A 27,147-nucleotide genomic window follows, 5' to 3' on the forward strand; every position below is an offset into this window, starting at 1 on the left:
AATGTTAACTTTGAAATTCCTGCCTTTAACTGTATCTCAAAGGCCTTAGAAATACCAGCAACGAAGCTTCTTTCTAACTGCAATCACCTTGAGCTTGCCTGACCCACGCTGGCCGAGGTGCCCAGACCCTACACTCCTCCAAGGAAGGCCCTGCCCAGGTCAGTGCAAGGACTGGTGCAGCAAGGGATGTTTACTGGTGCCTGCATGATACTGAGCACTCAGTTCCTCTCCTCTCTCTCCTGCCAGTGCCTTGGGCCTTCCCCCATAAGCCCCTGGAACTTGTCAGATACACTACACTCCCAGCAGGCAGGAACCACAAATTGCCTGAGATTGCATTTCTACATAATAGAAGCAGAGTTAAAGGGAAATAAGGTTATCTTTCTTATACCTGAGCCTGTGTTTTGAAATTGTTATTTGCTAAACTATTTTCAAGGTGCTACAATACACTGCCACCTCATAGTAAGCTAGCCAGTATCTGATTCCACTGGTTCCAAACAAATATATAACAAGTATGCATGTGCCATATTTTACATACAAAGCTGAAGTCATTGACCTGTCATCCAAAGGGGTTTGGCATTAGTAGGGATTCCTCATTCTTGCAAAAATCCTTTTGGGTTTAAGCTCCACCGAACAAAAGCCATTTGGTAATGATGCTCATCTCACCTTTGTCATCGGACTGTTCTCTAAATTAGCTTACACTTTGAAGCCTTACTTGCAAAGCTGTCTGACAAAATCTGGTGATAACTTAACAGTTTGAATTTAAGCACTCAGTAGATTGTGAAATGAAAGAACGAGATGGTTTTCAGCCCTATACTTTAAAAGAAGGATGGGTCATTTTTGTCTGGGCATCCCAGATTGTAAAATCCTGACTTCTCCTGAGGTAAGTCAGGACTACACTAACTATCCCATAAAGGAGGTCTTTCCAGGGCAGCCTGAGGCAACAGGGCACATATTCAGGGTCTGCAGCCGCTGCTGCACCTGCTAAGATCCACTGGAAGAAAAGCTGCTTTTCCTAACAGGATGAGGACCGACGGTCTTCCTAGTTTCCTTGGATACCCACCGGGAACCAAGATGCTGTGCGCAGGTGCTGATATCTTAGGGTAAGAAACCATAACCCTGTATTCCCGCTGCTAAATTTCCCCTTTCCTCCCTGCTAAAACTCGGGAGGATAAGAGGCAGCACTGAAGTTTGCTTTTGTTTCACTCATAATTTGTAAATCTGTACACTTGGTCTAAGGTTTATTCTTTTTTATAAGAGAGAGCTGCTCCTGGTCTCACTCTCGGACTCTGAATTGTGACGCTGGTAATGTCACGGGTTACACCCAACCACACGTACCTTTATTTACTTTATTCTCCGTATGACCATAGACTGAATTTACAAGGTGGCCAGCTTAGGTCGGGACTGTCATATTTCACAAATGAACAAATAAAGCTGACTGATAACATGGTTTTGTGGCTCTCTAGATCTGTGATCCTTGATAGGTTTTTTTTTTTAATTGAGGTATAGTCAGTTTATAATACTGTGTCTAAATGCTAGTTATAATAAACAAACATGCCCAGAAGACTAAAGGCATCAAATCAAGTTAACAAACCCACATCTAGGGACATGGTCAAAACCAAAACCCAAACCCAAACCCAAACCCAAACCTCTCAGATGGAGAAATATCATATTCTCTGTGTTGTTTCTAACTGACGCAGAAGGAGGGAGCCCTGGAGGGAGCGGAACAGGGAGCTGCAGCTGGCATGAAAGCTGAAGGTCCGACAAGTGAAGCACTTTAACAGGACCTAGCAGAGAAGAGGTACTCAAGGTTTATGAAAATCGAAAGAACGCCGAAAATACTGAATGGGGCTGACCTGCGATGTCTGTGTGTGTGTGTTAAGCTGAAATGAGTTGTACACCATTCTCACTACTTTACTATACAGTTGGCCCTCCATGCAGGTTCTGTACCTGAGGATTCAATCAAGCCCAGACAGAAAATATTAGGCAAAAAAATTCCAGAAAGTTCCAAAACTCAAGACTTGAATTTGCCCCAGGGGCAACTATTTATTTACATAGCATTTACATTGTATTACAACTATTTACATAGCACCTACTTTATGTAAATTCTTATATTAATCTAGAGATGATTTGAAGCATAAGGGAGGATGTGCAGGGTTGTCTGCAAATACTACGCCATTTCATATAAGCGACTTGAGCATCCGTGGATTTTGGTATCCACGGGGGGTCCTGGAACCACTCCCCCACGGATACCCAGGGAAGACTGTGTAACACACCCAACCTTCATTCAAAAACCCCTTTCAACATCAACATCCTCGAAGAGTGGGAGCGGGATACAAACCCTTGGAGTGAAACACTTGAACTCACACAGCCAAGCCCTGGCCCCAGTGTTTTGCCTTATAGCTCTTACAAACTTAGAAGCTCCCAAACCTGGCCCTATTCATCCAGCAAAATGAATAACAAGGTGAGACCTCAGCCCACACCTCACCAATGCAAGAAGACACAAATGACCTGGCCGCCCCCTGCCACTCTGCTGGTGCCCTTGGTTGCTTTTGCTCTGGAGGTCAGTGACACCGTCTTCGAGACATACAGCATGACTCGGGAAGACCTCGAGCAGAAAGCAGCAGTCAGAGAGTTTATTTTCTGCCTGAAGGAAGCACAGGGGCCCCTCTTCCCCTGATCAAATTTTTATCAGCCAGCAGAAAGCTACACTCGTTTTCTCCAAAGAAGAAAAGGAGCTATTGAACTCCTACCTGCGCCTTTCATATGGAAATGACCGAGGTATTCTGCTTTCTCTAAAAGTTTCTGGTTGCAGTATCTGGAGCCTCTTCTCTTTCAATAACTGAATAGCATACGTCTGACCTGTCTTTTCACTCAAAACCAAGTCCTGTTTGCCAGTTTCCACTGATGTTCAAAATGCACCAGTCCTCCAATTTCAGTTGGAAAAAAAAGTGGATGGGGACAAGTGCTCATTAAACAAAGACATCTTTATTTCATCTTAAGCGTGCATCCTGGTGCTACGGTGCTGGTAACAATTCTCACTGTGGAACAAAATAATCTTATTTGAAGAATAAATAATACATTAGTTTACTCTGTTGCCAGTAACTTCATATAGTAAATTTCTGACTGATAGAGCAGGTTCTGGTGCCAATCCCTGGCCCCGCACTACTCGCCAGTGCATGTCATTAGGTGAGACTGTCCTAGTCAGTTCCAGATTCCCACCTGTAACGGGGGTTCTTGGTGATGAAGAGTGTTCTTAACACATAAGGTTCAACTGAGGATTAAACGAGACCTCCATGTACATGGCCTAACACAATGTCTGCAAAATTTCATGCTGGATATATATTAGCTATTATGATTCATCATTTGAGAAAAATTACCCCCAAATTTGGGTTGTATTTCTTTTTCAGTTAAATCTACTATCGGTGCTTTGAGATGCTTGTGTGTCCCCTCTATTCAGACTTCTCTTTTGTTGATAATGTGTTCTGACTCCAAAATCATAGCCTTCCTCATTACTGAAGGTGCGGTTTTATCTATGGGTTTTGTACAATAATTGGTAAAATAGGACCCTTAATGACTATAATATTATAGTGAATTAAATTTTCTTGTTATCTGGAAAAAAATATTTCTGTTTCTGTCCATGTAACTTAAAACTTTTTTTGAGATTAATCAGTTTGTTTTTATTTCTAAATACTTAGAGTATGCCTAAGATGGCTGGAAAGTATACAGATTTGAGTCACACAGATCTGGATTTAAACCCCATGCTTATAAATTACCTTACCTACAAATAATCTAGAATTTGAGAGACATGGCTGTCGTATTTCTTCAAATGAGGATGATAAGACCAAAATAAATATCACAGTTTTAGAGGGTTATGGTTCTTTTTTAACTTCCAAAATGAAATATAGATCTATCCAAAAGTAGAGATTGGGTAGAATATGACTCCAAAAGCATCAGAAAGCAAAAGGGTAACATGCCCCAAAGTGAAAAGAAATTATATTGAATCATTTAGATTTTAAGCATAAACATTCTGAAAATGAATGAATAATTTAGTGGCAAAAACATGAATACATGAATAAATGAGCTCTTCCTATCCCTTACATCAGTAGAGGGGTAGATGTAACCTTCCTTTCCTTGTGCTCTGAAAACTGTAACATAGGAGACGCTAGCCTTACTGTGACGTCTTGAGTGCCGACGAAGAAGCCAAGAAAAAGAAATAAACAAATAAGCAAACAAACAAGTAAATTAAGTGACTGCCTGAGTTATCCGGAGGCTCCACACTCACGGATGAGATTAGTGCCCTTATAAATGAGGCTCAGGGGGCGCCCACCAAGTGAGGATACAACGAAACAACCTTCACCAGCCCCTGGCCATGCTGGCACTCTGATCTTGGACCTCCCAGCCTCCAGAACTGTGAGAAATAAACTTGTTACTTATAAGCCACCCAGTCCCTGGTATTTTGTTACAGCAGCCCAAATGAACATGTCATAAGTAGTCTTTTGGATCTGGTGCATTTCTTTTAGCATGCAGCTTTCAAGAGCCTGCATGTGGTCAAATGTGTCATCTTTTTATGGCTGCATAGTATTCCATTAAGTAGGTATACCTCCATTTTGTTGATCCATTTACCAGTTGATGGACATTCAGGTGTTACCAGCTCAGGGCTATTACAAATAATACTGCCATGCATGTCCACATAGCAGTGTACGTATAGACATGTTTTCATTTCCCTTAGGTAGACACCTAGGAGTAGACTGGCTGGATTATATGGCAGGTGTGTGTTTAATTTTTTAAGAAACTGCTAAACTTTTCTCAGTGGTTGTACCATTTTGTATTTCTGGACTGACATAATTCAGCATATTTTAACTATACAGACCCACCCTTTATTGTTTGTATTTATTTGTTTGTTTATAAAGTAAATTCTAAAATTGGATCTTTGTTCTGCATTCTGCAGTTTTTCTGAGAGTCTGCTTCTCAGTCACACACACACACACATGCACACACACCAGAGCCAACCAAAATCCCTTAAGCATCTCTGCCCTTGATCCGGGGTCTTAGAAGCTGACTGAGCAGTGGGGAAACCAACAATATATTGGATTTAACCATGAGTATAATTGATTATTTTCACTTATATGATTAGCTTCCTTTTCAAAGTCAGCTCTAGGACACAGAACAAAACCTCCTTCTGGACAAACAAACAAAATAACTAACAAATCTACATGAAAATGGAAGACGGCCTGAAGCAGCTTGGTCTTAAGTGACCCTTAAAATGAAACCAGAGAAGGAGCGATCTTTTCAAGGAGAGAGAAAACAAAACAACAAAAGAATTTTGCCGCAGCAGAAAATACGTACTAAATACACATTTCACTGTTTTAGAAAATGCCTGCATAACTGATTATCAGGCCCCTGAAAAACCTTGTAGGCTCTTCAGGGAGACATGAAGAAGAATGTTGTGCCAACAAGCATTCCCCACAAAGCAATAACCAGAGAATGGATTCCTTACGCTTTAAGACATGTTTGTGCCTGTATATAATGATAATAAATATAATGATTTCAACCATAGTCCATTATAAGAAGAAGCTTTTTCTCTGGAAAAAATAGGTAAAAGGGGGAGATGTAAGTCAATGTCACAAATTTAATTTATAAGAGCTTTTCCAAGCTCTTTTCTTTTAAATCAATTTGCAAGGTTGATTTGTTACACTATAAAATAAAAAACCAGATGGGAATAATAGAAGGCAAATGCGTTTTAAAAAGAATTAGCAAGTTTGTTTTCTTTACCAGGAGGGAAAGGGGGCTGGCGGGGATAAATTGGGAGTTTGGGATTTGCAGATACTAACTACTGTATACAAAATAGATAAACAGCAAGGACCTATTGTACAGCACAGGGAACAATATTCAATACCTGGTAACAGCCTATAATGAAAAGGAATATGAAAAGGAGTATATATATGTATATGAATGTACAACTGAATCAGTGTGCTCTACACCAGAAAGTAACACTACACTGTCAACCGATTATACTTCAATTAAAAAAAAAAAACTAACAAAAAAAATCAGAAAAATTGACACCCTGTCTCATTTTCTTACTTCACCCTTAGTCTGTTCTTTACTTTTAGTTCTAGTTCAGAAGGACCTTTGCTTTGTGTTACTTAAAAAAAAGGAATCACCGCCTTTCTTAAGCCAACAGTCATGCTAAAAAAAGTTGCTTTTGCTAAAAACAGGATTTAGTACTACCCTAAATTTTCAGTTCTTATTCAGGAACAAAAAAAATGCCTGTTTGTTATATTTTAAAGGGTCATTTAAATTATTGCAGAAATAACATTAACAGCCTAATAGCATACGATTTATCCATAACAGGAAAACTACCTTGAAAAATGTCCTCGGTGTGCATTTTAGGGATGGTGACTAAACGTCCTCTCACTTGCTTTAGGTCGTCTGTTCTCTGCCAGCAGGGAGACGTAACTCCCATCAGTGGAACGTGTGCTCCGGGTTGCCTATGAATAGGACGGGCTTGACCTGAGCCAGCTCTACTCACCAAGCTCCTGGGACCAGTATCAGGTATTTACAGAATTCAATCGCCATTTCCTTGTAATTTTATAGACATTACCAACAAATAAGTCAAACTTTTTATTTATAATTGTACGTGTTATACCTGGAAAGTCTTCTGAATTCAGAACAGATTTAAGTCAGGATTTGGAAATTTCTTTGGGGGCGCTTGCCACTCCCTCCGCTATCTTTTCGCAGAACATACCCAGGTTTGTCGCTGCTGTGGCCTTATCATTGCCTCTGGACCTCACCAGATGCCGGCCCCAGCCGCGCCTCCCGATTACTGAATCACTCGACTGAGAGAAGTTAATCCATCAGCTGAACAGTAACCATATGATTTCCTCTCTGGAGAATCTGAACCAAGAGGCAGAATGGCTGCTGGTAAGTGGCAGTAGGACGTAGCATGAAAACCCAGGCAGAAACAAAGCCAGAAAAAGTAAAATAAACAGACAAACTGAGAAATCAGAGATGAGAGACCAGAGAAGAGAAAGTTCAAAGGGAGAGGTAGAATTTATCTAATTCTGACATTGTAATTCTCCTTTCCAGCTTACACAAGGTTTGGCTGTATTTTATCTGCAGATTAGTAGACCTTACATGACTTTAAGGTTGTTCATTAAGCTCTTGTGAAATGGGCATATTAATCAAAGCAACTTGAACTTTTTCTCCTGCTTCCCCCTTACATTTTATTTGGGGTGGGAGTGTTTTTTCCTTACCCCTATTTGAATTTTTTTTTTTTTGCTCATAAAACATAACACCCTATGATCATTTAAATAGTGAAGAATAGTCTCAAATCTTGTTATTTATAAAGTCCCGTTCCATGCAAGGGACAAAGCTTCTAATTTCCCTCAAAGTCACAGCTATTTCTTATGGGAGGATGATTCTTCAGGGGTCTCCCATGTTTTTCCATATCTGCTAGAGAGGCGCTAACTTTCCTGTGTTCTGGACCATTTTTCAAGGATCTCTGTATAGTGGACAGCCTTAGACAGAGATCGTGTCTTCCTCAGGAGGAAAGAACTGACTGCTTGCTGTCCAGTACGAGAAAGATAACACCTCTCTTTGGAGAAAAGGGCGGGCATGTTTACTGCCCGTTAAAAAACATTTGTGTTCCCCAAGTTTAGGGTTCCTCTCCCACAGCAGAATCCACTGTGTGTGCAGGCGTAATCTGGCCCTCTGTGCATTGTGGGAATTGAGAGTCAGGGAACCAGCTTAAAAATACCACGGCTGTGAGTAATAAACTATTCTTTGTCTCTGGCACAGAAGACTTCTGTCTTCTACCAGCCTCCATGAAACATAGCAAGCTAACTTGCAAATAGGGTGAACTCTCAGACCCTTACAGTTCTTGACATTTCCTTCCCTCTAGGTAGGAAGTTCTACCCAGGGAAAGGTGTAATAGTTGCCTTTTCTTCGCTTCTCTCCACTCTTCTACTCCCTTGCTACTTTCTGGTTCCTAAAGGGCCAGGAGAGTGGTCAGTAAGAGGAAGGAGAGGCAACAGAAAAGGAGGTTCTGACTTATCACTGTCAAAAATCACTGACTTATCACTTCCTTCTACGGAAGCCTGATAAATGTTTGCATTACCTGTATGGGTTCTTTGAAGAATCCATTGTGAGACACCTCTTCGAGAAGTTCTTCTAACTCAGATGAATGTATCCTTCACCAGGATAACACATTATTTCTATCACAGCGCCAAAGTACCCTGTGGTCCTTCTTCAGCCTCCATCTGCTGCAATTCCATCTCCCACTCCAATGGCCCCACTGAAAGAACCTAATCCAACATCACACGGCCTCTCTGATACGTAGGGTCCACCTACGAGCCTCAGGAGGCACCTGTGCATCTTTGCCCTGGCAAGTCTGGGGTGGGCAGACTAACCCCAAAGCAACCACCTCTCAGTCTTCTCTGGCACCTCAGGTCAGACACCAGTGCTCCGTGTCCTCCATCTGCTCTCTCAGTCAATCCTGTTCACCTTTCCTAGGCTTGGAGGGGGAGAATCAGACTCACACACCTCTGCCCTTTGAAGGAAGCGGGGGACAAAGCACACAGCATAGCTTTAAGGAATCTTTTCATAAATTCTGGCTCCTTAATCTTCAAGACCTTAACCCTTATAGCCTCCAGTCTCGGCATTTCCATTTTCATGTACTATCATTCTTACAATAACTGACCTCTTCACTTGCACCAGTGTTAGGGGATTTCTGATAACCAAATGATGCCTTAAAGAACAGATCAACTATGATCATTTACTACCTTTGTTTCTGTCTCCCCAAATTTATTTTGAGATGACACCCAGGTACTTTAACATGGACTTTCATGTGGTTTTGCTTCATTTTATGAAATGGTGTGTTGATAAAAAGCTATTTAACTACTGTAGAAAACAAAATGTATAAGTTTTATGCCAACAAATTAGAGAGCCTAAATAAAAAGGATAAATTCATAGAAAGACATGAACTATCAAAACTAACTCCAGGAGAAAGCCTGAATCGACCTTTAACAAGTAAGGGGATTAAACTCACCAGATATGAAGGCCCAGGACAAACTGGATTCACTGGTGAACTCTACCAAACTTCTACAGGGTAATTAAAGTAAAGAACACTTCACAAATTCTTCCAAAAAATAGGAGAGTGAACACTTCACAACTCCTTTTATGAGGCCAGGATTAATTACCCTGATACCAAAATCAAAGGCATCACAAGAGACGAAAACCACAGACCAATACCCCCTCTGAGTCTAGCTGGAAAAATCCTTCACAAATCCAGCAAATTGAATCCAGCAACAGAGCAGAAGAATTATATATCATGACTGTATTGAGCATGTCTTTTTATCCTTATGCTTTGAAATCTGAGACCCTGCTGACTCTGGAGAGACTGTCCCTCCCAGGGCAGCCAAATGCTAGAGACAATAAACAACTCATCTGCTCGTGCTCCTTTCCTAAGCAAACCCACCAATTCAGAGCCCATCTCAGCCGTCTCCTTCATCAGGCTCTCACTGGGTTCTCACAGTCTGTGCCACTATCCCCCTAAGCCAAACGTCCAGGGCCAGGTACCAGACAACCAGAGCCAGTCCCTATGCCCCAGAGCCCGCTGAAAGTATTCAAACTGGCCAGCCCTACACCTGCTTCCCCTTTCCGTCTCATGGAAACCACAATACAGATACTTGCCCCCATTTTCCCTCGCTCCCTCTATCTCCTGACTGACCATGGTGAGTCCTCCGTATGCCCCTTCCACCTCACATGGCATAATGTGTCCCCTCTTCTAGGGAACTGTGTGTAATAAACTATCTTTTCAGTGGAAACTGCTTCCTGATCTTTTGGCCTCAACATCCCTGAATAATAATAAAACCTACATTTTAAAACAATAACCGAGTAGAATTTATCCCAGGAAAGTAAGATTGGTTCAACAGACAAAAATCAATATAGTACACCAATTATTTACGTTTTTTTTGAGTTACAGTCATTTTACAATGTTGTGTCAAATTCCAGTGTAGAGCACAATTTTTCAGTTATACATGAGCATACATACATTCACTGTCACATTCTCTTTCACTGTGAGCCACCAATAGATCCTGTATATATTTCCCTGTGCTACACAGTACAATCTTGTTTATCTATTCTACATTTTGAAATCCCAGTCTGTCCCTTCCCACCCGCTGTCCCCCTGGCTACCACAAGATTGTATTCTATGTCATGAGTCTGTTTCTGTTTTGTATTTATGTTTTTTTGTTGTTTTTTCTTTTAGATTCTGCATATGAGCGATCGTCTTTAAAGTGAGCTTTATTAGTGAGCTGACCATAAAGTTCATATAGAAATGCAAAGGACTTAGAATAGCCAAAACAATGCTACAAAAGAAGAACAAAGTTGAAAAAAATCACACTATCTGATTTTAAGACTTTCTTTAAAACTACAATAATCAAGATAGTATGGTATTGACGTAACAATGAACACACATATCAAAGGATCAGAATAAAGAGTTCAACATGACCCACATTTTATGGTCAATTGATTTTCAACAAAAGCTGTTCAATGGAGGGAGAAAAATCTTTTCAACAAATGATTTTGGAACAAATCAATACCCATCTGGAAAAAAACTGAATCTCTACACACTCACATTCAGTACACAAAAATAATCAGAGATGGAAAATAGACCCCATGCACAAGCTAAAACTAAAAAGCTTCTACTGTAAAACATAATAAAAGATCACTGCAAACCTAACATACATGTATTTCTTATATAGGACACAAGAAGTCTGAACCATAAAAAAAAAAAACAGAAAAAAACAGACTTCTCAAAGTTAAGAAAGTTCTGCTCTTCAAAGGACACTACAAAGAAAAAGAAAAGACAACACACAGACTGGAAGTAAGTATCTGCAAGGTGTCTACAAAGATCTTATATTCAGAATATATAAAGTACCCTTACGACTCAATAATAACAAAAGTAGCGACCCAATCTTTTAAAAATGGACAGACGAACTGAACAGACCCCTCACCAAAGGTTACATTCAAATGTCAAATAATTACATCAGTAGGTGCTTAACATAATTAGTCATCAACGAAATGCAAATTAAAATGAACCTAAGAGACTACCCAATTACAGTGGTTAAAATTTAAAAGACTGGTAACCCCAAGTGCTGACAAATGTGTAAAGCAATTGTAACTCTAATACATTAATGATGAAAACGCTGACTGGTTATATAACCACTTTGGAAAATAGTTAGGCATTTCCTTGCAAAGTTAACATACATTTACTATGTGATGCAGCAATTCCACTTCTAGATATTCATTCAAGAAAATTGGAAGCATATGTTCATACAAAGACTTATACATAAATGTTCATAGCAGCTTTATTCAAAATAGCCAGAAACTAGAAACAACCCAGATATTCACCAATAGGTGAACTGCGGTATATTTATACAATAGAACACTACTTACCAATAAAAAGGAACACGTTACTACTGTGTACAATAATATACATAAATCTCACAATCATTATGCTAAGTGAAAGAAATCAGACACAAAAGAGTACGTACTTTATGTCCTTTCAAGTTAAACTGTTAGAAGGACAAATCTACATGATTAAAAGCAGATGAGACACCCCCCACTGAGGTGGGGATGAGAAGCGGGGATTGAATGAAAAGGATACGAAGGGTAATAGGGATGTTTTGTATTTTGGGGTGTTGGGTGTTCTTTATATTTCAATTTGGTGGTAGTTATATGCATGGATATACTGTCAGATTTCACCTGAAAATGTGTGTGCTTTACTGTACATAAATTATACTGCAGTAAAGTTGGTATGTGAGATACTGTACACCCACTCAAGTGACTACAGTTAAAAAAGACTGTAAAGATGTAACCTGCAACAGGTGTTAACGGGGAGAAGACACTGCCGGTGGGAGTGTTAAATGGCACAAACACTTTGGGAAATTGTTTGCCAGTTTCTTATAAAGTTAAGTAGATGCCTACCTTATGACCCAGGAATTCCTAAGTATTTTCTCAAGAGAAATAAAAACATGGGACCACCCGGAAACCTACACATGAATGTCCACAGGAGAGCAACTTTTAAACAGGAGAGCTTTAAACAGGAGAGCAACAAACTGAAACAACCCATATGTCATTCAACACGTGTAAGGATAAACAACTGTGGTGCCTCCACACAGTGAGACACTGCTCAGCAACAGAAAGGACAAACCAATAAGTGGAGCAACACAGATGTCTCTCCACACGGAAGAGAGGAAGCCTTACGCCACAAAAAGTACATACTGTATCATTCCACTTACATAAAGTTCAAGAATAAGCACCACTAACTCTATACGCTGAAAATCAAAACAATTCTTACCTTTGCGGGGAGGACTCATTGGCAGAGGTGCAAGGGAACCTTCTGAAGTGATGGCCATGTTCCGTATCTTGATAGGGGTTTAAGATCTGTCCATTTCACAATAAGTAAATTATATCTCACTTAAAAAAAAAAAGCCTCAGCCATGAAACTTTCCTCTTCTTTCCAATCTCTTTCATAATCTAATCTTCAGGAAGCACATAGAATAATACCTAAAAAAAAAAAAAAAGTAAAAAACACATGTTCTTGGTTGGAAAGACAAAAGCATATGAAAATCATCACTTGTACAAATAACATTAAGTTGAATACATTTTCAATTAAAATCTCAACAGAGTTTTGTTATGGTTATTTCATTTTGATTTCAGAATTAAAAAAATGGATTTAAACTTTATATGATCAAAACAATACAGTATCAGCACAGAAAATGACAAACAGATTCGTGGCACCAGCTAGAATTTATTTCCCATCCTCCCTGGTAGTAGGGGGTGGCCATGCATTTATGAGCTCAGGCTTATAAAATGAGCATGGAAATACTGTGTACCACCTCCAAGCGTGATCCATAAAAATCTTACATGCCTGACTCCCTGCGCACATTTCCACTTCTGGCTGACTGGAATAGTGATGACTACCCAGGCAGGCTTAGAAACCTCATGTTGAAGATAGGGAGGCCATAGGTAGGAGGCAGGGTCCCCAAATTACTGGTTAGAAGAGGTAACTCAGGAGGGTTTCCACTCAGAAACATCCACATTGGACAAATTAGCCAAAAGAAAATAATTTTTTTGTAATATTAAGCCCCTGAGCTTGCGGTCATATACAGGTGTAGCTATTAGTGATAAATATACAAATTCAGTTCAGAATAAAGAGCTGATTATAAAATTAATTTTGGCTATTTAAGTGTCTAGTCACTGAGGAGAGATCAAATTAGACCCTGATATCATACATAGTATTAAATTGCAGGTAGATTAAAGAGCTATTTTTTTTCAAAAAGAAAAAAGAAGACACTAGTGAAACTTACCTACAAAACAGAAACAGAATCATAGACATAGTAAACAAACTTATGATTACCGGGATGGGGGAAGGGAGGTGGAAAGGGATAAATTGGGAGTTTGGGATTTGCAGATATTAGTTACTATTTATAAAATAGATAAAAAACAGATTTCTTTTGTATAGTACAGGGAACTATACTCAATACCTTGTAGTAACCTACAATGAGGAAGAATATGAAAATGAATATATGTATGTATATGTATGATTGAAACGTTATATACCAGAAATTGATACACTGTAACTGACTATACTTCAGTATTTTTTTCCAAAAAATAAAACAAATCTTGTAAGAACTCTTGATGAATACATATACACAAAAATGGTTACCTTTTAACCAAGCCTGGAAAATCTGAAGCTATTTTAAATGTAGTCATCTAAAAATCAATATAAACATTTTTACATTGTAACGTTACAGAGCCTGGAGACTGGATCATAAAAGGCACTGCAACTTCCTCCTCTCTTTCTCTGGGATCTTGCACTCTGGAGGAGGCTGGATGCCTCAGGGTGAGCGACCCTTGAGAGAGGCACAAGTGGTGAGGAACTGGAGCCTTCTGTCCATGGCCAGTCCACATACGGTAGTCCCTCCCTTTTCTGAGGCTTCAATTTCCACATTTTCAGATACCATGGTCAACTGTGGTCCAAAGTATTAAATGGAAAATCCCAGAAATAAACAATTCATTTACAAGCTGACCCGAGTAGCCTGATGAAATCTCATGCCGTCCTGCTCCTTCCCACCCTGGACATGAATCATCTCTTTGTCCAGCACGTCCTGCTCATTAGTCACTTAGAAGCCATCTCCGTAATCAGATCGACTGTCATGGGATCCCAGTGCTTACGCTTAATAACGTTTATTTTACTTAATAATGGCCCCAAAAGGCAAGAGCAGTGATGCTGGCAGCTCAGATCTGCCAAAGAGAAGCGGTAAAATGCTTCCTTTAGATGAGAAGGAGAAAGTTCTTGAATTAAGGAAAGACAGAAAAAATCACGTGCCGATCTTCTATCTGTGAAATTGTGAAGAAGGAATAAGAAATTCATGCTGGTTTTGCTGTCGCACTTCAAACTGCAAAAGTTCAGCCACAGTGCATAGTAAAGGTTTAGTTAAAATTTGTAAAATATTTTGAGAGAGAGAGAGACCACATTCACTTAATTTTATAACAGTGTATTGTTATAATTGTTTTATTTTGCTATTAGTTATGTTGTTAATCTCTTACTGCATCTAGTTGATAAAATTCTTTATTATAGGTATGTATATATAGGAAAAACATAGTATATATAAAGTTCAGTACTATCTACAGTTTCAGGCATCCACTGGAGTCTTGGAACATAACCCCTGTGGATGAGGGCGGACCACTGTGTATGTTTAGAAGCAAGTGACAGACACTCTTCTAAGAGCTCTACACATATTAGTTCACTTAGTTCTCATAACTCTTTGATGTAGGTTTTATGATCTTGATTTTACAGATAAGGAAATTTATGAAACTTTCCAAGGTCATGCAGCTTAAAAGTGGTGGTGCTGGGATAAGAACAAAGAATATTTCCTCCTACATTCCTGGTCTTAATTACACACATTGTTAGGTTAGCAATATGATTTGGAGGTGGAAGCAGAGGACTGGAGGGCTGGAGGGTGGTGGAAGAAGGAAGCTAGGTGAACGGAGGAAAAAAATAACTGAATGAAGAAAACAATTTTACAGTATCATCACACTTATACATCTGTAAAATTAGCATATGTACATAAAATCATCTTTAATAAAAAGAAAATTAAGTACTATAAGAGAATATATTGGAAACTTTAAAAATTGGTTTCTCCCACACAAAGAGAAAACTGTCTTAACTGTAACTAATTCACTGTAGTTCCCATTTTTATTAATATTTCATTCAGGCAACAAATATTTAATGAGCACCTACTATGATGCTGGGCTAAACAGTGAGTAAGATAAAGCCTCGATCTACTCAAGGCATTGACAGTAACAGGAGATGGAAGTCAGCAAATTTGCCCTATAATGAAATTACGCGGCCCTCCTCACACCTGTAATCCCATCAGGACAGGCATAATTGGTTTTCAAGTCACACTGAAAAAATAATAATAACGTGTACATTGATATCTGTGCATCAAGTATGCTAACCGCTCGCTCGCCACTGCTAATTTTCCCCCATTCCTCCTACTAAACCTTTCTAGGCAGCCAGGCTCGGCTATGCTAGGCTACACCCGCAGGCCCCAGTGAGCATAAAACCTACACCAAAAGGGAAGAAAAACAAGAAGAAAATAATTCTTGATTTGTAAGTCTTTTTGCGATTTCTCAGGCTCAGTCGTGATCAGAGTTTTGGCCAGAGCAGAAAAAGAGAAGTCATATATACATAGCTACATCTTCTTTGATCCAGGATTTAAGTTAAGTGGTTTGGATTTATACACAGCGGCTAAACCCACAAATCTATAAATGCACAAATCTATCCTGATCCCATTTGGATGGAGACCTTCTGCAGTGTCATTTACCAGGGTTCACGCAGGGATTGGTCAGAGACTCTCTTCAGAATCACTCTTCAAATTACTTTATACATCGAAGCCGATTATACTAACAAAGTATTTGCTGAATGAGTGTCTCAGAATACTAAATGCTGATTTTGCAAAAACCCCTCGCAATTAGAATCCCTTTGTGGAAGCCAAAAATCTGCCAAGCAAGGGCGCATTTGATTATTGGAGACTCACTGGAACAAACTGTGCTCATATTCATTCCTATTTCATAAACTGCCTTAAAAATGGGCCTGGAATCATGTCCTGGGGTTTTTTTCTATGAAAGTACATTAAGGCAAAATAAGGTCATTAAGCGCCTCACTGCAGAACAAGCAAGAGAGAAACAAGAGACTGAGGCCCGCAGGGCAGGGCGTATTCTCTCTGCAATTTTATATTTCTGGGGAATCTTGCAAAAGAGCCAACCAGAGAAAGAAGGCATAGAGCTTTCCACTGAAGCAGCTCCTAGATTGACTGGCGTGGCATATTCAGTCTCTTTTTCTTTTTTGAATAAATGACTGGTTCTCCAACTGCTTTTTCTACCACTTGCCCTCTTTCTCTTGACAATCCAGTCACACGGTTTCTTTTTGCCGGTCCTGCCCCTATGTGTCTCAGGCCTTTGCGCTTGCAGACCTCACCAAGAATCCATCCCCGGTTTTCTCCCAGCTCTCCACGCCTACTGCACGTTTGAAAGAGTTCTTCCCTGGCTACCTTCTCCGAAGGAATCCCACCCTCCGGATTCACATCCTTTGCCTTTCTCTTGCTCTGCTTCCTACAGCAGGCCCCCTCTCTGTGGCTCTCGTCTTCATTTCTTTTTGACTTGTTTATTGCCTGTGTCTCTCCCTGGAGGAGGTGAGCTCCGTGAGAGCGGAGCCTTGCCGGCTGAGTCACCCCCCACCCCCCGCGCTCTATCCCTGGTGCCTCGCGCTGTGCCAGGCGCAAATGGTAAGTGGTAAGACACTCAACCAATATTTGTCAAATCAATGAAGGCACAAATAGACACAGAGACTGCTCATGCCTGTCTAGCTCCAGTGAGATACACTTAACGTAGACTCAGAAATCATCTTTTTTTTTTAATTAGGTGACTACATCATGCTGGGTTTTCCCACTTGAATATCACCAGGCCCACAGCCACTCTGTGCCCCAGTGCCTGCTTCTACTTCGTGCCCAGTCTGAGCCAAGATTTAAAAACTAGAAGAAAAGGTGAATGAGAACCTTTAAATCAACAAGGCTGGTTTTATTTCCCTGAGGGCTCTAGATCATTCCTGCTGTGGACAAGCCACTTAGGCACCCCGCCCCTCCCATTTCCTCTCCTCAGCTGTGGGGCCAATAGGGCTATTAGGGTTCATGAGATCACGTTTCTAGAATGCTGGCAGGTGCCATATGCATTTTTTAAGAACATAATTAATTTAAATGCTATTTCCTCTCTTCACCTTGGTTTTCTTTTTGCTTCTACCACAGGGTCCAGGGTTCCATCTCCTCCTTCCCACAAATTACAGAAAGTCTTTACCACGGCACAACTGCAGCTTAAACGGGCCTTTGAGATGAGGGTCTATTTTGTAAACACAGCTCTCCCTGCCTCCTGGCACTGAGCGCAAGGCCTGACGACATGGTGGTAAACACGGTGATGGTGATGGCTCTGACAGCCTTGTTCCTTGGGGCATCATGACTGCAGGAATCAGCGCCCCCCCCCCCCACTGGGCCTTGGTTAGGAGGCTGATTGGATTCTAACCATCAACACTGCAATTATACAAATGCTCCTGATGACTTTGCCCTTCTAATCATTTTTATCATTTGGGGAATCATCCAAGTCTTTAAAAAAAATGTTTTTAAGGATATCTGCTGAGGCACATTGCCACAGATTTTACTCTGTGTTCTCGGCTGCCTCCATATCGTTTTGCTGATTTATCGGGACAAGGAGGGTGATGTACTAAAAGGTTTACACTTTGGTAAAATTCTGATAACCCCTGTGTCACTGATCACAGTAGCTATATGCAGACAGAGCACCCACTTCTCACAAGCAGGATCATGAATGAAAATGAAAACTTGTGCCCTCAGTCAGCTGTGGGAGAGCGCTGAGTGCTGGGGCCTGGGACTTCGTGGACAGTTTACAGAGTAGTAGCAACAAGCTGATCACTACCCTCTAGAAAGACCAGGGTCAAGCCATCCATCCACTGGTGTATCCTACAGCCTGACGCCCGGGATGCCGAACACCTCCTCTGGTCTTCAGCACAGCCACTTCGGAATCTTAGCTCCTCAAACAATCCATGGACCTTCCTGATTCAGGACCTTCACATATGCTTATTCTGTATGTCTGGAACTCATTTCCTCTCAAATCTTCAAAAACTTGGTTCCTAATTAGCCTTTTGGTGTATATGAAATGTCACTTCCTCAGAAGAAATCTCCCTGATTACTCAGTCTAGATCAAAGCATCAGCTACGAAGTCTTAGGCTGTAAGCAACAGAACACCCGACTGAAAGTGTCTTTAACAACGAGAATGTATTTTTCCTCACCTAACAAGTGTTCTATGGCATACAGCTCTGGATGACACAGAAGTTCAAAGTTATGTTAGAGTCCTACGTGAGTTTTCTGCCACTTTCTTGACTTTCCCCTCATGGTCACAAGATGGCTACCACAGCTCCAAGCATCACGTGCTCACACAACAATATCTAAAGTAAGAAAGAAGGGGAGAGTTTTCTCCTTACGTGTTTCTCTCTTTATCAGGGAGCAAAATCTTTCCCCAAAGTGTCCTGTGCAACAGACTTTCACTCAGATATCACTGGACAGGATTTAACCACATGCCCATACACCTATATGCTAGGGAAGCCAGTGGGAGGGGGTATCTGGAGATTTTTGTTTCTAAAGGAAGCAAATTTCATTAGCAAAGGAGAAGGGCTGTTGGGCAGACAATCAAAGATGCCCACACAGCAGGTTCTTCCATTTATATGTTCTCGTAACACCTTGTACCTTTCTTTATACCTCTTACAACAATCATTATTATGAACTAGCCCTCTGAACTGTATACTCCATGAAGGCAGAGTCTATGTCTTACTCGTCCATCATTCTATTCCTGTTTCCTAGCATAGTGCCTGGCCCCAGGTCTAGCTACATAATTTGTGGGACCCATGCAATGTGACAAGTGGGGGTCCTCGTTCAGAAAGCAGGATAGAAGTACTACTAAGAGTATTTAAACATAAAGTGTTTACCTCCCTCTTCTCTCTCTCCATGTGCTGTGGTATTTTTATTTGCTACTTAAGATTGTTCTAAGACAAATTTAAACTGTAATTTGTCAGGATGAAGTTTTACCATTCATCTTTATATTGTGTTTCCAGATCTAAATGCAAATAAGAGTGCATTTAACACATGTGTAGAAACATCGGAATTACAGTTTCTATTTTGTAGCTTGCACATGCATGTGTATATTCTTAAAGAACAGCAGATATGCTGCATACAACTAACTCAATTATCTAAATTCTCTCCTTTATATATACACAGTCTACCAACGCTGTCTACCTTCAGCGTACTGATGAGTACAAAATAGCTGAAAGGAAAATGAACTATCTTTCCCCTTCTGAATCATCATTTTCAATGCAACAAAACTAAGAAAGGATACGACGAGTTTCCTTGATCATCCATGTTTCTTAGAACACCAATGTCTTCTCTCTGTGTTTGAAGCAAGTTCTGGTTTGAATGGAAAGTGTGGTCTCTTGGGGCTGTCAGCACTCCTGCATACTTAGTCCTAGATGTACCACAATAATCTCATACTAGCTTTGCGTCTCACTGAACTCCTGCCCATCATGGGTCCACTGGAATCCTGTGCTCCTGGGTATCACCTGTGCTATATGGGAATGGGCAACAAAGAATACGGAAGATACGTACGCTGTGTGTATCTCCTCTGCTCACGCTCCACTGTCCCGTCGGACTTCACTTTAAAAAATCACATGTTCAACCACAAAATTAAGAACTTCAAGATGGTGACAGCAAAGCATTAAACCAAGCACAGGGCCCTTCTGAGCAAAGGACCCTCTGTGACTGCACAGGTCACACGCCCACCAAGCTGGATGTGTCTAGTTCATCTAGGTGCTCTATAAATGTTTAATGAATGAATGAATCCCTGGCCTGCTTTCTCCTAACTCCCTTACGTTTCTGACATTTGCTCTGAATGAGATCCTCGGGCTCTTGAAACCTTTCCCTAATCATTCTACTAAGCTCAGATGGAAGGCACACTAGGCTCTTACATGTAGGGACATGAACTGCATACTCCATGGAGGGTATATGTAGGGACAACTTGAAGGAGGGGAAATGTTGAAAAACTGAATCAGAGGAGTTTAAAGATGAAATCAATAGTCCAGAATTCAGAGCCTAAATAGGCACACGAGAAGACGCTCAACATAGCTAATCATCAGAGAACTGCAAATGAAAACCACAGTGAGATGCCACCTCACACCTGTTAGAATGGCTATCATCAAAAAGACCACAAACAGCAAGTGCTGGGGAGAGTGTTTGTTCATTCAACTCTCGTTCATTGTTGGCGCAGCCACTGTGACAAACAGCATGGAGGTTCCTCAAAAACCTAAAGATAGAACTACCATATGATCCAGCATATGATCTGGGTATATATCCAGAAAAAATACAGTAATTCAAAAAGATACATGCACCCCAATGTTCACAGAAACATTACTTACAATTGCCAAGATATGGAAGCAAACTGCGTGCCCATCAACAGAAGAATGGATACAGAAGATGTGGTATATATACGATGGAATACTACTCAGCCGTAAAAAAGAATGAAATGTTGCCATTTGCAACATGGTTGGACGCTGGAGGGCATTATACGAAGTGAAATAAGTCAGACAGAGAAAGACAAATATTGTATGTTACCCCTTAGATGTGGAATCTAAAAAATAAAACAAACTAGTGAATATAACAAAAAAGAAACAGACTCACAAACGTAGAAAACAAACTAGTGGTTACCAGTGGGGAGAGAAAAGTGGTCAAGGGCAATATAGAGAAAAAATATATATATAAAACATATATATATGATAATATATATACGTATAACTGAATCACTTTGCTGTATGCCTGAAACTAACACAACATGGTAAATTAACTATAATTTAATTAATTATTTTTTTAAAAACCTTCCAACTGTTCAAAATCCTTGCAAAATTAGGTTCTTGCCTCAGCATTCAAACCAACGACAATATTGTCCCCAATTTATCCTCATATACTTGTTTCCTAACAGTCCCTTTGCTGTAGTCAATTGTGGCTATCCACTGATATTACTCATGGCCTCCTATTTTTGATCAAGCCATCTAGATATTTGATATTTCCCCATTTCCTACTCCCCAAGTTTCCATGAACTTGCTATTGGCCCTACACCTGTCTGCACTCTCTACCTGCAGTGCCTCACTTTTGCCTTCCCTGTTCTATTTTGAAGATTTAACACACATTTTTTAAAATAAGTAAGTTCGCTTTATTTATTCTTTTCCCAGGGTTTGAATTTGACAGCTCCCTAAATATCTGCTTGTGAAAACACCCTCTTTCTTTTGCAAGTGTCTACAGTTCTACATTAACCTTTGAAGAGGACTGGAACTTTTCATTCTTTCTGCTCTCTGTGTGAAGAACTGTTTTATACTGTGAACTTTTAAGCCTCACCCCTAAAGTATGACTCTCACGAGGTATTTTTTGGCTTCAACCTGCTTGAGAACTAATAAACTCTCCAAATTTCAAAAGGAACAATTTCTTTCCACACACACAAATACAAAATCCCTTGTGGATTAACAAGAATCCACTAAGAGAGATCAAGCAGTATTTTAAATTTCTAAGTATTTCTACAAAAGCTATATAGTTCATTCTGTTTTCCAAATACTGACTTTTACTTCACACAGCCATTGGCTTACAAATGTACTCCAATCTCCTGACTTAAAAACAAACAGCTCCCTTGACTATAAAGTTCTTGGAAGAGTTGAACCTTCTTGGAAGAGTTGCTTCTAGTCCAGAACGCTACCTCCACATTCTTAATCTCTTCTGATACGCCTCTGCCTGCACATGACACCAAGACTGTTTTACTATCATCTCTGTGTTACTACATCCATAGGCCACTTCTCTTTCCTCAGCACGGCTGCTTACTCCATCCTTCCTGAAACACCTCCTTTCCTGGCTTCCACGGCATCACACCTCCCTGGTTCTCCTTTTATTTCACTGAGCTGCTACCTTTCAGACTGCTTTGCTGACGATCCGTCTTCTCTAAGTGTTGGAATGGCCTAGGGCTACCTAGCAAACTCTTTGAGATCTCACCCAATTCAACAATTCAGATCATATCTACAGGATGACGAAAGCCAAATCACATCTACAGGTTTGTCTCAGTCACGAAGTGTTAAGTCCTTGGACTTGCACATCCAATGGCCTAGTTGACATCTTCACTTACATGGCTCAGAAATAACATGGTTAAAAGAGCTCTTGACTCCACAACACTTTCTCAGTCTCACTTTCTTCCAGTTTTACTAATCCTGGCAAAAGGTACCCACGTCCATCTAGTTTCTCCAGGTAAAATTCTGTAAGGTAAATTCGATTCGTTCTCCTCCTTCACCCTCCACATCTAATCTATCTGCCAGTCCTGTTCTCTGTAACATCGAGTCGTATCCAGAATCATCCATTTCTCTGTGTCTCCTCTAACCAGATCCCTTGTGTAAGCCAACTTTACTTCTCCCCTGAGTCACAGCACAGCTTCCGGGGCCTTCCTACCTCCAGTCTACTACCTTGCACTCCCGCAAAATACTCTTCGTCATATTTTCTTTTTAAAGTGTTTGATCTGATAAACTATATTTTAGTATGTGATCTTTCTAAAAACGTGATCTTTTAAAAATGTATAACAGATCGTGTCACCCCCTATCCTTACCCTAACTGAAAACATCCAGAAGGCTTCCAATCACACTTACAATAAAATCTGAACTCCTAACACCAGTTGGCTAAACCTTCCGTAATTTGGCCCCACTTGCCTCTTACCACTCTCCCCTCACCCACTCCACTCCACTCACAGAAACAGTCCTCAAGCACAGATTATTTCAACCCAAGGGCCTTTGCATTAGCTCTTTTCCTCTGCTTAGAATATTCTTCCAATCATTCTTTGCATAACTGCATACACTTTTGAGAATATGCACTTTGTTCTCAGCTTGAGTTTTACTCCCCCAGGGGACCTTTCCTGACCACCTAATCTAAAGGAATCCTTCCCTACCAGTATTTTTCTATCCCATCACCTTGGTACTTGTCATATCCAATACTCTTTCTTTTCTTTCTTTCTTTCTCTCCTCATTTCTATGTTTTGCCCCAATTTTGTCTGAGTATGAGCTCCATGTGAGCAGGGTCCTTGCCTACCTTGATTATCACTTGATTATGCACGGGCCCTCAACTGCCCTGGACACAGAGCAGGAGCTCGGGATTAGTGCGTCAGTGCTCCTCTGTGTGCACACACATGTGCGCGTGCACACACACACACACACACACTCACAACGCTGAACCAGCAGGGCACATGTGATTCATGATTCGGTTATCACAAAGCAGACAAGCGAAGATAAGCTTTCAGAATTCAGGCCTGCAGTTACCGACCTGGTGGGCAATTATTCTGAGCCACGCGAAGCCTAAGAAGAAGCCAGCAAGGGAAAGGAGCTCATGATCACGGTCTGCAGGAATGCAGTCGGACACTGCTTTTCCAAACAGCCCCCGGGGCTACGTTCCAAAACAAGCAGGAAATGGTCACACTAGGGGCGTTCCACCCACTGGGTGGGAAGGAAGTATCTGAATCTCTCCTCCACTCCACCTGCCCCATCTTGTTGTGAGCCCTAGACCACGTCACATACTCAAGTCCACAGCTTTGACCATGACCAATCTGCTTCACATTTTCCTCCTCCTCTTGACCTTTTTTTTTTTTTCCACAAAGCTTCAGTAGGTTAGCAGAAAAGAAAAGGGATTTGTTCCCAGTCAAATGATGGCTGGGAAAAAAATCAGAAATACCTAAAGTCAAGCAGGTAGACAATGTCAGAAAACACAAAGGCAGTCAGAATTAGGTAGGAAAATACATTCACTCCAGTATAGATTTTATTTTCTTTTTAAAGACTTTGAACCCATTAAATCTTAGATCTTTAAAAATGCTCTCTTAGACTTGAGCAGTATTTGAGGAGCATCGATCAATTCTCCTCTTTAACTCTTGATGCAGAAAAACACATCGCTTCTATGGAAAAAATCATTCTGGGTAGGGACTGACATTCTTTCAGAAAATATGAGGGTGTGTCTCAGATAAGCTCTCCTTTTATTCCCAATAACTCAGGGGAAATTTTTCTGAAACATTTCACTTATACTACTTTACCAGATGCTCCAGGAAAAAAAAAAAAAGAGACAGTTTTAAAGAGTATTAAATATTTGAAAACCTAAAAAAGTAAGGCTGCCAGTTTTTCAGTATATTTTAAGCTGGTAAGTAGTAAATAAGGGCAACTATTGAATATGAAAAACATTATTTCCTAAAGTTTTGTTTGTCTGTTTTGACAAAATGCAAATGCTCTAACATTTTACTGTTAATTTCCTCCATAAATTCATTGGCTTAAAATATGCTTCTAGAAAAAAGGCAGCCTTCTAGCAAAATGAGTGGTAGTAAGACAGAATGTAATTTATGGACATACTTGTAAATTTCCATCTTTTTTAAAAATCTGAGTCATTAAAGCAAACACCCTAAGTGTAAGAAATGATGTTTAATTGTTTAGTAAGGTACCAAAAAACCCTCAATAAATGATAATGAACATTTAGTATGACAAAAATGTGAGATTCTTCAGCAGCTATTCATTCTGTTAAACTGTTTTCCTCTTCCTCTATTCATCTGTATTTCTATCACCTCTAATTAGATAACTGTACCTATTCTAGAAATTAAGGCCAAATATTTAAGTGGTAATATTAATATGATTGTTATTTTGCCCAGAACACTGAACATTTAAAATGTTAATTCGCATGTTTATATTCACAAAGAGGAAGGAATAAATACATGGCTTGGTGGGCTTTCATTTTTTATTGTTTTCATTTGCTTTTGCTCTTAAGGCAAACACTTTCATTCCAATGGAATACGAGCAGGACTGCGGTTTTGTAAGGGATCATCTGTCCCCGATGTTCACTCCTCCCCGGTAAAGCGTAATCCCACGTGGCAGCATCACGGCTTGTTATCATGGAAACAAGAGTCCTGATGACACAAAACGACACTTTATGCTGCTCTGGGTCACATTTTTAAAAAGGTGGGAAGGCACTATCTTTTTTAAAAGGGATATTGCAGGTGAAGAAATACAGCACACATAAGACTTGGCTTGTGTACGTCGTTTGGAGAAGATAGTGAATAGAGCTAAATAGGAACTGTGGAATAATCGACTACACGTGTCAGATCAGCATTAGGGGTTAACCAGTGGAGAATTATTCTGATTTGTAAAGGACTTCAAACTTTAATTTTATTTTAAAAACCACTGTAGATAAAAGAAAGGGTTAGGGAATCAAAAGAGTTCTTCAAGATGAGAACACCTGCAGCAACCAGAAAGCTGGAAGAGGCCGTGAGACTCCTCTCGGCAGCTGTACAGGACAGTGTAAGGGTCCATGCTCTGGACCAGACTCAGAAAGCCTACATTTGAATCAAGATCCCATGATTTTAGCTCTGTGAACGTGCCCACACTATTAGTCTCTCTCAGTCTCTTCTTTTTCTTTTGTATAAAAGATTTATACTTACGACATAGTACAGAGTGTCGCAAGGGTTCATTAAGCTCATGCATGTGATGTGCTTATCGATGCCCTCTATAGGACAAGTAGCCCCAAAGTCAACTGTGGTGATCTAGCCAGAAACGAAGCCTAGGAGACCCTGAGAGGTGATTTACCCAAGCAATTAGCTACAAAGATTTCACGCTGGACTTCCACTTCTAGACTATGGGATACACAAAGATTTGTTAAGACATAGTCCCTGAACTTCAGTGGCTAGAAAATGAGTATGATGAACTGGAAAGAGTGAAGTAGGTTAAAATTCCAGAACTGCTCCTGACAGCTATACGACTTGGGCCACGTATCTGAATTTTTCATAGTTCCAGTTCTTTTACTTATAAACTCTGTTTCATGGGGCTAGTGGATCTCTCCTGTACATACAGTGCCCAAGCACATGGTAGGTCTTCCATATATGGCTTCTATGGTCTTGAAGGAAAAATAAAATTGAGTTCACATCCCAACATTCTTTCATTCCTCCTCATCCCAGAAGAGGCAGAGAGGGAAGGTACTATAAGACATAGGGCATGCCTACAAAAACAAAGTTAATTTAAATCTTGTTTTGAGACTATTTTGCAGGATTGCGTAATCCCTCGAAGTTATAGGAAGCGCTCTCAGATGTCGCAGAACAACAGTTGGGACAAACCAAGATATAAGAAAGCTCTTCTCAGTGAATGGCGGGGGCGATCCATCCCTAAGTCCTGAACAAACACCGCCTGGTATGCAAGTCCCAGTTTGGCACCTCTGCCTCCAAGTGCCTCCTGTCATGAGCTCCACAGCCAACGTCAATAGCTGTGGTGTAAGGGAGCAAGTAGCAGTAGGTTTTAGATAAAGACAACCAAGTATTAAACCTAAGAGTAGTACTTAATAGTGATCCACCAGCTTCCACTACTTATGGTAAATGGGAAATACAATGGCAAATGTTATCAGACATGACGGAAAAATTTTAACTTTTATTGTCAGTTATCACCTCCTCCCCTTCAAACATGTACAAGTGTTGCTAACCCGGAAAAAAAAAAAAGCACTGATTTTGACTTTCACCTCCATCATCCCAGGCAAAAAGAAAAGAAGAGGCAACAAGCAGAGAGCACGAATCTCTAGAGCAGATACTAGCCCTGGAACAACGTAACACTGGCCGTGAGAGCAACCTGTTGTAGTCGGCCAGCTCACCAAGAAAAGAGAAAGTGACACTGGCAGCTCAGGGACGCTATCATTTTAGGGAGCAACTGCTTCACTCTGTCCTTAACATTTTGATCCAGGGAGCTTTTATGGCTTCTTCATATTCTCATTCTTTCTTTCAGCTTCTGAAGAGTTTCTTGGCAACTACACTTCACGTTAATGGTTCTTATTTTTTGCAACAGTAACTCAGGTGAACTGGAAAACATCCAACCACAGCTGCTTTTTTTTTTTTTCTTTTAGCAATTTTAATGGGTTCAACTTCTAACCAGCTCTCCATGGC

The 27,147-nt window shown here is 40.4% G+C and overlaps 1 long non-coding RNA gene across 1 annotated transcript in view; it reads right to left on the reverse strand.

Moving 5' to 3' along the window:
* Window positions 1–27,147, reverse strand: part of LOC107034931 (uncharacterized) — a 180,380-nt gene that overhangs the window by 107,521 nt on the left and 45,712 nt on the right. The window contains exon 4 of the long non-coding RNA XR_012078298.1: window positions 12,362–12,570. This is a non-coding gene — a long non-coding RNA (uncharacterized lncRNA). The remainder of the gene's footprint in view (window positions 1–12,361; window positions 12,571–27,147) is intronic.

The sequence above is a fragment of the Vicugna pacos genome, chromosome 12, assembly GCF_048564905.1.
Source record: "Vicugna pacos chromosome 12, VicPac4, whole genome shotgun sequence".
Taxonomy (NCBI): Eukaryota; Metazoa; Chordata; class Mammalia; order Artiodactyla; family Camelidae; genus Vicugna; species Vicugna pacos.